Genomic DNA, 11,524 nt, shown 5'->3' with positions numbered 1-11,524 from the left:
TAAAGCGTGACATACAATTAAAATTATGCACTGTGAATCGAAACCACTATTTATAACTATTAATTGCCGTAAACCTAACACTACCCTACCACGAATTCTTAATTCCAATTAGCTTTGGGGAATGTCTTGACCAATCTTAAATTGAATATTAATAGTGACAAATCTACTAAATCCACACCTACTACTACGTTTCACTTCTGAATTAATATCTTCACTCAAATAATTAACGAACACATCAAATACTATCACTGATCACCTGTTAACAAATATCTCCAACTTTTGTTTTTGAATGTGGGATTATTGAAAGCGAGATTACTAATCACTATCCTATATTTGGCATCATGAACAATTTACATTACGTATTCAAATTAAAATATTCATCTGATATTTATGTTTTTTTAGAATTACAACTGGGATGCATTTTTGAACGATTCAGGCAAAGTTTCTTGGCAGCTTGTAAACGACCGTTTGTATTCTAAGCGTATAATACATTCTATAATATTTCCACACTATATTATCTGAGCACCTGAAGAAACACGAAAGCATGTGAATAAGCGGTGGCTAAACCAACCAAAACTAAATATAATGTTTTTACAAAAAAGAAAAAAAATGATCTGATTAATTATAGACAATATATAGAAAAAACACTGAATACACTGAGCTGTTACCTAGATATTCAATTTGAGAATATATCCCCCAAACAATAGACAAACATGTACATTGTTTTGTGAGACTCTTGCTGAGAAAGTTGGCGATATCAAGGTGATGATACCTGATGACAGAGCTCCTACATGATTGGATAGAATGCCCATGATATCTCCATTACTGCTGTATGTGTTTATGCATTTATTAATGCTAGTGTAGTTCATAGCGGGCGCAAAACAACAGCGAATAACGATATAAAGCACGGGTGTTCGTGGTACACCAGTTTTGCTCAGATTAATGTCTTGGGGACACATTTGATTTCCTACTGTTCTCATGTGAACAACGACAGTGAATTGAAGCGCAATATCGGTTATCGCGACGATCTGTTCATCACCGTGACGTTACTACCCAACCAAGCATGAGCGACTCTACAGTGGGTACGATACAACCATATAATACTAATACTGTTTTTACATATGACAATGATAACTACTATTACTCCAGGAACTCGTATTTTAACGACGAGAATTTCATTATGTCAAACTCGTCGATTCTAGACGTCCATCCTGTAACAAAAGTGATAGTATGCCTGGTATACTCGCTAAATATTATAATATGCGGTATTGGGATTGCTTTACTTGTCATTATATTACTGAGATTCCGAAATATGAGAACTGTACCAAATATGCTGATTGCTAATCTCGTTGCCTCTGATTTTCTCGTCGCCGTGGTTTGTGCGCCACTTAATGCCATATACTACTTGAAGCAAAGCTGGTTATTCGGTAAAAATATGTGCATCACCACAGCCTATATTAAACTTGGGTCTCTGTACGTGTCTACCAATTCACTGCTAGTAATAGCCATTGATCGGTAAGTGCATATCACTACACTTATATAATATTGTTTTGTTTCCATCATTATATTTTGTTAGTACAGCCAATATTGTGTGATTATACATACTCACCATCTACATACAATGTGTTGAAGTTTGGCACCTTTTTACGCTGGTTTGGAACTTATCTATCTGGACGCTACCGGCGTGTCCATTTCAGAATCGATCAGTCCAACGATTTGTGGACGTTCCAAGGTTAATGATCTCTCAATCTATACTTAACTTCAATTATTCATACAAATTACACAACAAGCATGAAATGCGGTATGCGGTGGTTGCAACACCCAGGAGCCACACGCGTTTTTTACAACGTTTATTTACCCCTCTTACATATGTAAATATACACGAAATTGATGTCAAAGCCCCATCGCGAATACATCGACCGCCCAGGAAAAAACAGATATAAAAAACCTGTCAAGGGAGAAAAACATCTGGAAACCTGCACCCAACGCAATGTCAGATGTACCTAGGGGTAGACGTCGGGTGTCATCCATATTAAGAATACTATACATTTATAAAATGAAATACACATCGTGAGTTGTTTGCAACCGAATAGAATACTCTTCTTACTATATACTCATGAGCACCTGGCTACTTAGCCACTAACCAATCGGAGCAGGTGCAATGGCACCTGAATAATTTACATACGAATAGATAGATATTATCTGCTAATCTACGAAACGCAGATAATTTATCATTCTCATTTGAATCCAGCGCAATTGATATGTGCACGAACAACCAAACGTTAGCATCGATAGTATGTCGAGTGTAACATAAGTGATATGGTATTGACTAATGTTTGGGGCAATGCGAGCAAAACTAACCTTTTCAAATTTATAGGCTACTAAAACGTGCCCTCTATCTCATTTTTGACGCTGACCAAAACTCTCTCACATCTTAAATGTTCTTTCGTCTACTAATCATGCCAATCGATTACACGATTGATCATTGAACTTCTGGCTTTCAAGTCGTTATTCGATAACGCACTTGACTATCTTACCACTAGATTTAATTTTACAGTTGATATTCACGATCATGGTACCCGTTTTGCAAACACATCCAGTTTATACACACTATATGTTAATACCAAGCAAGGTCAACGCATGTTTCATTAAATAAAAATAAATAAAATAAAATAAAATCGAAGAAACATATTTTTCATTAGTGTCCAAATAGTAGCAGCCTTGATTAATTTACGTGTATATTTTCTTCTTTCGTTTTGTTTCGAAATATGTATTTGTTGTTTTATTTCTGTTTATTTTTCATGGGTTGTAATAAAAAATAGGTTTGTAGCTCAGATTAATCTTATAAATAATGTGCTTGTATTTTTATTACTATTATCAAAACTTACAGAATAACACGTAGAATGCAATAATATGACAGAATAATAAATCTTAATTCAACTTAATTTAACATAAATATATATTTGTATTTATAACGGTGATTATGACAGCTTATCGAAATGTGATTTTATGTGATTTATGAAATTGTTTGCCTAAATAATATAATATTTGCTCAAAAACATGAGTAATAATAGCCTGAAAAACTTTTTATTTTGATATAAACATTTTTTCATCATAAATAACACTTCTTATTGTAAATTGTACATGACATGGGTGTTGAAACTAATTCAAATTGAATATTGTGTCGATAAACACGGATTTGTGATAATTTTTATGACAGGATTGCCATATACTATTTTCATACTCCTCTTACACCAATTGAATTCATGTCTAGTCAAGATTTGTGCATATTGATTGTGTGGACAATCTGTATATAGATGAATAATCATATAAAGTTTTCAATTAAAACATATATTATTCATGTCATCAAAATATGCCTGAAAAGGCGTATCTCATCCTTAAAACGATTATGCATTTGTCCGAATAAATCGAACCATAAACGATTACTACGAAATGGATGGGTATTTTACTTTCATTTTGAATTATTACATATACAAACACTCTAAATTACTCACACTAATTTGTAAATTATATTAATATTATTCCACACACCAAGGACCTGGAATAAAAGTTCTCACACAAGTTGTGAAATCTTTGTCTGTCACATAATACATCTCTAACGGGTATGGAAAATCTCATCCCTGGTTCTTGTGTGTGGGATGCATTTTTTCACACATCATATCAAAATGTATTATTAAGTAGATAAATGAAATTTGTTGTGATGCATGCGACAAGTTAACAACTCACGTCTTATGCAGGTAAATTATCCAGTTTCAAGAAAATATGACACTACCAATTCTGTAATCGGCAATGATATGAATTAGAGGTGGTCTGCTCTGTTTTCATAAACTTTGCGTTGACTGTTCACTTTGTTGCTCGCGTGTTTCGCATCGCGCCATTAAACAGTATCTTGAACGTTTCAGCCTAACTAAAATTATGAAATCAGAGAACGTTTTATAAAAACAGTTTCGTGTATAAAGAATGTTGGATCGATTTGACATTGGTGATCTCACACTCCTAGCGTCAATGGATGTGCAAAAAATATAAAACATGAAAATGAATAAAAATGCCATTATTGACATTTTAAAATCACATTTGCACTGACAAAATTGTAAATATTAGTTTTAAATTTAACATGAATCTATTAAACGCAGTGAACCAACATAGACACCAAATTAAATGTACAAAAGAAGCACATATTTGCATATCAAATCATACGTATAAATAAATTGTTACTAGTATTTTTTGCCAACAAATTTGTATCTGGTAAATTGATCTTGTAAATATCATTACACGTATTTCATTGCCATTTGTAAAGTTATTTTAACCATTCAGAAATGTTGGCACGATGTTTGTACGATGTAAGGTCTTTTATGTGTCGATGAAATCGCATCAATCCAATGATTTACACCTACTACACATACCAAAGCAAGCCGATAACTATACATGCGTCGTATCCATGACAATTGAAAACATGGCAAACAAGTGCTCTAAACCTATCACATATTTAGCTCACAACTGCACGAATTCATGTTCTAAATTACAGATTATGTGAATGTGCCGAATCAGTTATCAGGTCTTTTCATGATTACAAATATTGACGAGGCGGGATAGAGAGGAAGAATGGAGAAAAAATGTAACAGAACATTTTGCATATTACCAAAATTATTCCTAGAGGTAGAGAAACATAACGATTAAATATTCCAACACACAGTTTGTAATGCATTATGCTTGTATTCAAATACAGTTTGTATCCCATTATTATCCCGTTATCTGTAATCCACTATTGTTATATTCATTTGTGGTTTGTAATCCGCTGTGGGTGTAATCATATGATTATAAGAATGACAGAACGCAGCAGAGCTAATCTAGTCTGAACCCTGAAAAAGGTAGTCATATAGTCAATATTAGAGGACACTGTCACTATATACTTTTTTGAATGCAAAATAATATTATTTAAATAAAGGACAAATGATGATTAAATTGGTTCTAAAAATAAGTATTTTGTGTAGGATTTTCCGAAATGCTGTAAAGATGTGATGCTACGAATGTTTATAGAAATATTTTTCCAAATTATAGCACCTTAACTGCCCAGATGTAGTCTTGGCATAGTTTTCATAAAGGTGGCAATGATGGCGCTGCTGTCTTTTAGAACACTATGATCACTATCACTATGATCAACGAATTAGAAATATTCAGCTACAAAATACGCTGAATAGTTATAGAGTAGGTCGTAGATGATCATATAGATAGTTTGGGCCATGTAGAGTGTTCAAATGTAGATGATCCTATAGATAGTTTGGGCCATGTAGAGTGTTCAAATGTTGATGATCCTATAGATAGTTTGGGCCATGTAGAGTGTTCAAATGTAGATGATCCTATAGATAGTTTGGGCCATGTAGAGTGTTCAAATGTAGATGATCCTATAGATAGTTTGTGCCATGTAGAGTGTTCAAATGTAGATTATCTTATAGATAGTTTGTGCCATGTAGAGTGTTCAAATGTAGATGATCCTACAGATAGTTTGTGCCATGTAGAGTGTTCAAATGTAGATGATCCTATAGATAGTTTGTGCCATGTAGAGTTTTCAAATGTAGATGATCCTATAGATAGTTTGGGCCATGTAGAGTGTTCAAATGTAGATGATCCTGTAGATAGTTTGGGCCATGTAGAGTGTTCAAATGTAGATAATCCTATAGATAGTTTGTGCCATGTAGAGTGTTCTAATGTAGATGATCCTATAGATAGTTTGTGCCATGTAGAGTGTTCAAATGTAGATGATCCTATAGATAGTTTGGGCCATGTAGAGTGTTCTAATGTAGATGATCCTATAGATAGTTTGTGCCATGTAGAGTGTTCAAATGTAGATGATCCTATAGATAGTTTGGGCCATGTAGAGTGTTCAAATGTAGATGATCCTACAGATAGTTTGTGCCATGTGGAGTGTTCAAATGTAGATGATCCTATATATAGTTTGGGCCATGTAGAGTGTTCAAATGTAGATGATCCTATAGATAGTTTATTCCATGTAGAGTGTTCAAATGTAGATGATCCTGTAGATAGTTTGGGCCATGTAGAGTGTTCAAATGTAGATGATCCTATAGATAGTTTGGGCCATGTAGAGTGTTCAAATGTAGATGATCCTATAGATAGTTTGTGCCATGTAGAGTGTTCAAATGTAGATGATCCTACAGATAGTTTGTGCCATGTAGAGTGTTCAAATGTAGATGATCCTATAGATAGTTTGTGCCATGTAGAGTTTTCAAATGTAGATGATCCTATAGATAGTTTGGGCCATGTAGAGTGTTCAAATGTAGATGATCCTATAGATAGTTTGGGCCATGTAGAGTGTTCAAATGTAGATGATCCTATAGATAGTTTGTGCCATGTAGAGTGTTCTAATGTAGATGATCCTATAGATAGTTTGTGCCATGTAGAGTGTTCAAATCTAGATGATCCTATAGATAGTTTGGGCCATGTAGAGTGTTCAAATGTAGATGATCCTATAGATAGTTTGTGCCATGTAGAGTGTTCAAATGTAGATGATCCTATAGATAGTTTGGGCCATGTAGAGTGTTCAAATGTAGATGATCCTACAGATAGTTTGTGCCATGTGGAGTGTTCAAATGTAGATGATCCTATATATAGTTTGGGCCATGTAGAGTATTCAAATGTAGATGATCCTATAGATAGTTTATTCCATGTAGAGTGTTCAAATGTAGATGATCCTGTAGATAGTTTGGGCCATGTAGAGTGTTCAAATGTAGATGATCCTATAGATAGTTTGGGCCATGTAGAGTGTTCAAATGTAGATGATCCTATAGATAGTTTGGGCCATGTAGAGTGTTCAAATGTAGATGATCCTATAGATAGTTTGGGCCATGTAGAGTGTTCAAATGTAGATGATGCTATAGATAGTTTGCGCCATGTAGAGTGTTCAAATGTAGATGATCCTATAGATAGTTTGTGCCATGTAGAGTGTCCAAATGTAGATGATCCTACAGATAGTTTGTGCCATGTAGAGTGTTCAAATGTAGATGATCCTATAGATAGTTTGTGCCATGTAGAGTTTTCAAATGTAGATGATCCTATAGATAGTTTGGGCCATGTAGAGTGTTCAAATGTAGATGATCCTATAGATAGTTTGGGCCATGTAGAGTGTTCAAATGTAGATGATCCTATAGATAGTTTGTGCCATGTAGAGTGTTCTAATGTAGATGATCCTATAGATAGTTTGTGCCATGTAGAGTGTTCAAATCTAGATGATCCTATAGATAGTTTGGGCCATGTAGAGTGTTCAAATGTAGATGAACCTATAGATAGTTTGTGCCATGTAGAGTGTTCAAATGTAGATGATCCTATAGATAGTTTGGGCCATGTAGAGTGTTCAAATGTAGATGATCCTACAGATAGTTTGTGCCATGTGGAGTGTTCAAATGTAGATGATCCTATATATAGTTTGGGCCATGTAGAGTGTTCAAATGTAGATGATCCTATAGATAGTTTATTCCATGTAGAGTGTTCAAATGTAGATGATCCTGTAGATAGTTTGGGCCATGTAGAGTGTTCAAATGTAGATGATCCTATAGATAGTTTGGGCCATGTAGAGTGTTCAAATGTAGATGATCCTATAGATAGTTTGGGCCATGTAGAGTGTTCAAATGTAGATGATCCTATAGATAGTTTGCGCCATGTAGAGTGTTCAAATGTAGATGATCCTATAGATAGTTTGTGCCATGTAGAGTGTCCAAATGTAGATGATCCTACAGATAGTTTGTGCCATGTAGAGTGTTCAAATGTAGATGATCCTATAGATAGTTTGTGCCATGTAGAGTGTTCAAATGTAGATGATCCTATAGATAGTTTGGGCCATGTAGAGTGTTCAAATGTAGATGATCCTATAGATAGTTTGGGCCATGTAGAGTGTTCAAATGTAGATGATCCTATAGATAGTTTGGGCCATGTAGAGTGTTCAAATGTAGATGATCCTATAGATAGTTTGGGCCATGTAGAGTGTTCAAATGTAGATGATTCTATAGATAGTTTGGGCCATGTAGAGTGTTCAAATGTAGATGATCCTATAGATAGTTTGGGCCATGTAGAGTGTTCAAATGTAGATGATCCTACAGATAGTTTGTGCCATGTGGAGTGTTCAAATGTAGATGATCCTATATATAGTTTGGGCCATGTAGAGTGTTCAAATGTAGATGATCCTATAGATAGTTTATTCCATGTAGAGTGTTCAAATGTAGATGATCCTGTAGATAGTTTGGGCCATGTAGAGTGTTCAAATGTAGATGATCCTATAGATAGTTTGGGCCATGTAGAGTGTTCAAATGTAGATGATCCTATAGATAGTTTGTGCCATGTAGAGTGTTCAAATGTAGATGATCATACAGATAGTTTGTGCCATGTAGAGTGTTCAAATGTAGATGATCTTATAGATAGTTTGTGCCATGTAGAGTTTTCAAATGTAGATGATCCTATAGATAGTTTGGGCCATGTAGAGTGTTCAAATGTAGATGATCCTATAGATAGTTTGGGCCATGTAGAGTGTTCAAATGTAGATGATCCTATAGATAGTTTGTGCCATGTAGAGTGTTCTAATGTAGATGATCCTATAGATAGTTTGTGCCATGTAGAGTGTTCAAATCTAGATGATCCTATAGATAGTTTGGGCCATGTAGAGTGTTCAAATGTAGATGATCCTATAGATAGTTTGGGCCATGTAGAGTGTTCAAATGTAGATGATCCTATAGATAGTTTGGGCCATGTAGAGTGTTCAAATGTAGATGATCCTACAGATAGTTTGTGCCATGTGGAGTGTTCAAATGTAGATGATCCTATATATAGTTTGGGCCATGTAGAGTGTTCAAATGTAGATGATCCTATAGATAGTTTATTCCATGTAGAGTGTTCAAATGTAGATGATCCTGTAGATAGTTTGGGCCATGTAGAGTGTTCAAATGTAGATGATCCTATATATAGTTTGGGCCATGTAGAGTGTTCAAATGTAGATGATCCTATAGATAGTTTGGGCCATGTAGAGTGTTCAAATGTAGATGATCCTATAGATAGTTTGGGCCATGTAGAGTGTTCAAATGTAGATGATCCTATAGATAGTTTGGGCCATGTAGAGTGTTCAAATGTAGATGATCCTATAGATAGTTTGGGCCATGTAGAGTGTTCAAATGTAGATGATCCTATAGATAGTTTGGGCCATGTAGAGTGTTCAAATGTAGATGATCCTACAGATAGTTTGTGCCATGTGGAGTGTTCAAATGTAGATGATCCTATATATAGTTTGGGCCATGTAGAGTGTTCAAATGTAGATGATCCTATAGATAGTTTATTCCATGTAGAGTGTTCAAATGTAGATGATCCTGTAGATAGTTTGGGCCATGTAGAGTGTTCAAATGTAGATGATCCTATAGATAGTTTGGGCCATGTAGAATGTTCAAATGTAGATGATCCTATAGATAGTTTGTGCCATGTAGAGTGTTCAAATGTAGATGATCCTACAGATAGTTTGTGCCATGTAGAGTGTTCAAATGTAGATGATCCTATAGATAGTTTGTGCCATGTAGAGTTTTCAAATGTAGATGATCCTATAGATAGTTTGGGCCATGTAGAGTGTTCAAATGTAGATGATCCTATAGATAGTTTGGGCCATGTAGAGTGTTCAAATGTAGATGATCCTATAGATAGTTTGTGCCATGTAGAGTGTTCTAATGTAGATGATCCTATAGATAGTTTGTGCCATGTAGAGTGTTCAAATCTAGATGATCCTATAGATAGTTTGGGCCATGTAGAGTGTTCAAATGTAGATGATCCTATAGATAGTTTGTGCCATGTAGAGTGTTCAAATGTAGATGATCCTATAGATAGTTTGGGCCATGTAGAGTGTTCAAATGTAGATGATCCTACAGATAGTTTGTGCCATGTCGAGTGTTCAAATGTAGATGATCCTATATATAGTTTGGGCCATGTAGAGTGTTCAAATGTAGATGATCCTATAGATAGTTTATTCCATGTAGAGTGTTCAAATGTAGATGATCCTGTAGATAGTTTGGGCCATGTAGAGTGTTCAAATGTAGATGATCCTATAGATAGTTTGGGCCATGTAGAGTGTTCAAATGTAGATGATCCTATAGATAGTTTGGGCCATGTAGAGTGTTCAAATGTAGATGATCCTATAGATAGTTTGGGCCATGTAGAGTGTTCAAATGTAGATGATCCTATAGATAGTTTGTACCATGTAGAGTGTTCAAATGTAGATGATCCTATAGATAGTTTGTGCCATGTAGAGTGTCCAAATGTAGATGATCCTACAGATAGTTTGTGCCATGTAGAGTGTTCAAATGTAGATGATCCTATAGATAGTTTGTGCCATGTAGAGTGTTCAAATGTAGATGATCCTATAGATAGTTTGGGCCATGTAGAGTGTTCAAATGTAGATGATCCTATAGATAGTTTGGGCCATGTAGAGTGTTCAAATGTAGATGATCCTATAGATAGTTTGGGCCATGTAGAGTGTTCAAATGTAGATGATCCTATAGATAGTTTGGGCCATGTAGAGTGTTCAAATGTAGATGATCCTACAGATAGTTTGTGCCATGTGGAGTGTTCAAATGTAGATGATCCTATATATAGTTTGGGCCATGTAGAGTGTTCAAATGTAGATGATCCTATAGATAGTTTATTCCATGTAGAGTGTTCAAATGTAGATGATCCTGTAGATAGTTTGGGCCATGTAGAGTGTTCAAATGTAGATGATCCTATAGATAGTTTGGGCCATGTAGAGTGTTCAAATGTAGATGATCCTACAGATAGTTTGGGCCATGTAGAGTGTTTAAATGTAGATGATCCTATAGATAGTTTGGGCCATGTAGAGTGTTCAAATGTAGATGATCCTATAGATAGTTTGTGCCATGTAGAGTGTTCAAATGCAGATGATCCTATAGATAGTTTGTGCCATGTAGAGTGTCAAAATGTAGATGATCCTACAGATAGTTTGTGCCATGTAGAGTGTTCAAATGTAGATGATCCTATAGATAGTTTGTGCCATGTAGAGTGTTCAAATGTAGATGATCCTATAGATAGTTTGGGCCATGTAGAGTGTTCAAATGTAGATGATCCTATAGATAGTTTGGGCCATGTAGAGTGTTCAAATGTAGATGATCCTATAGATAGTTTGGGCCATGTAGAGTGTTCAAATGTAGATGATCCTATAGATAGTTTGGGCCATGTAGAGTGTTCAAATGTAGATGATCCTACAGATAGTTTGTGCCATGTGGAGTGTTCAAATGTAGATGATCCTATATATAGTTTGGGCCATGTAGAGTGTTCAAATGTATATGATCCTATAGATAGTTTATTCCATGTAGAGTGTTCAAATGTAGATGATCCTGTAGATAGTTTGGGCCATGTAGAGTGTTCAAATGTAGATGATCCTATAGATAGTTTGGGCCATGTAGAGTGTTCAAATGTAGATGATCCTATAGATAGTTTGGGCCATGTTGAG

The sequence above is a fragment of the Saccoglossus kowalevskii genome, chromosome 4 (genome assembly GCF_978046115.1).
Source record: "Saccoglossus kowalevskii chromosome 4, keSacKowa6.1, whole genome shotgun sequence".
NCBI lineage: Eukaryota > Metazoa > Hemichordata > Enteropneusta > Harrimaniidae > Saccoglossus > Saccoglossus kowalevskii.
Note: the sequence above shows the minus strand (reverse complement) of the source record.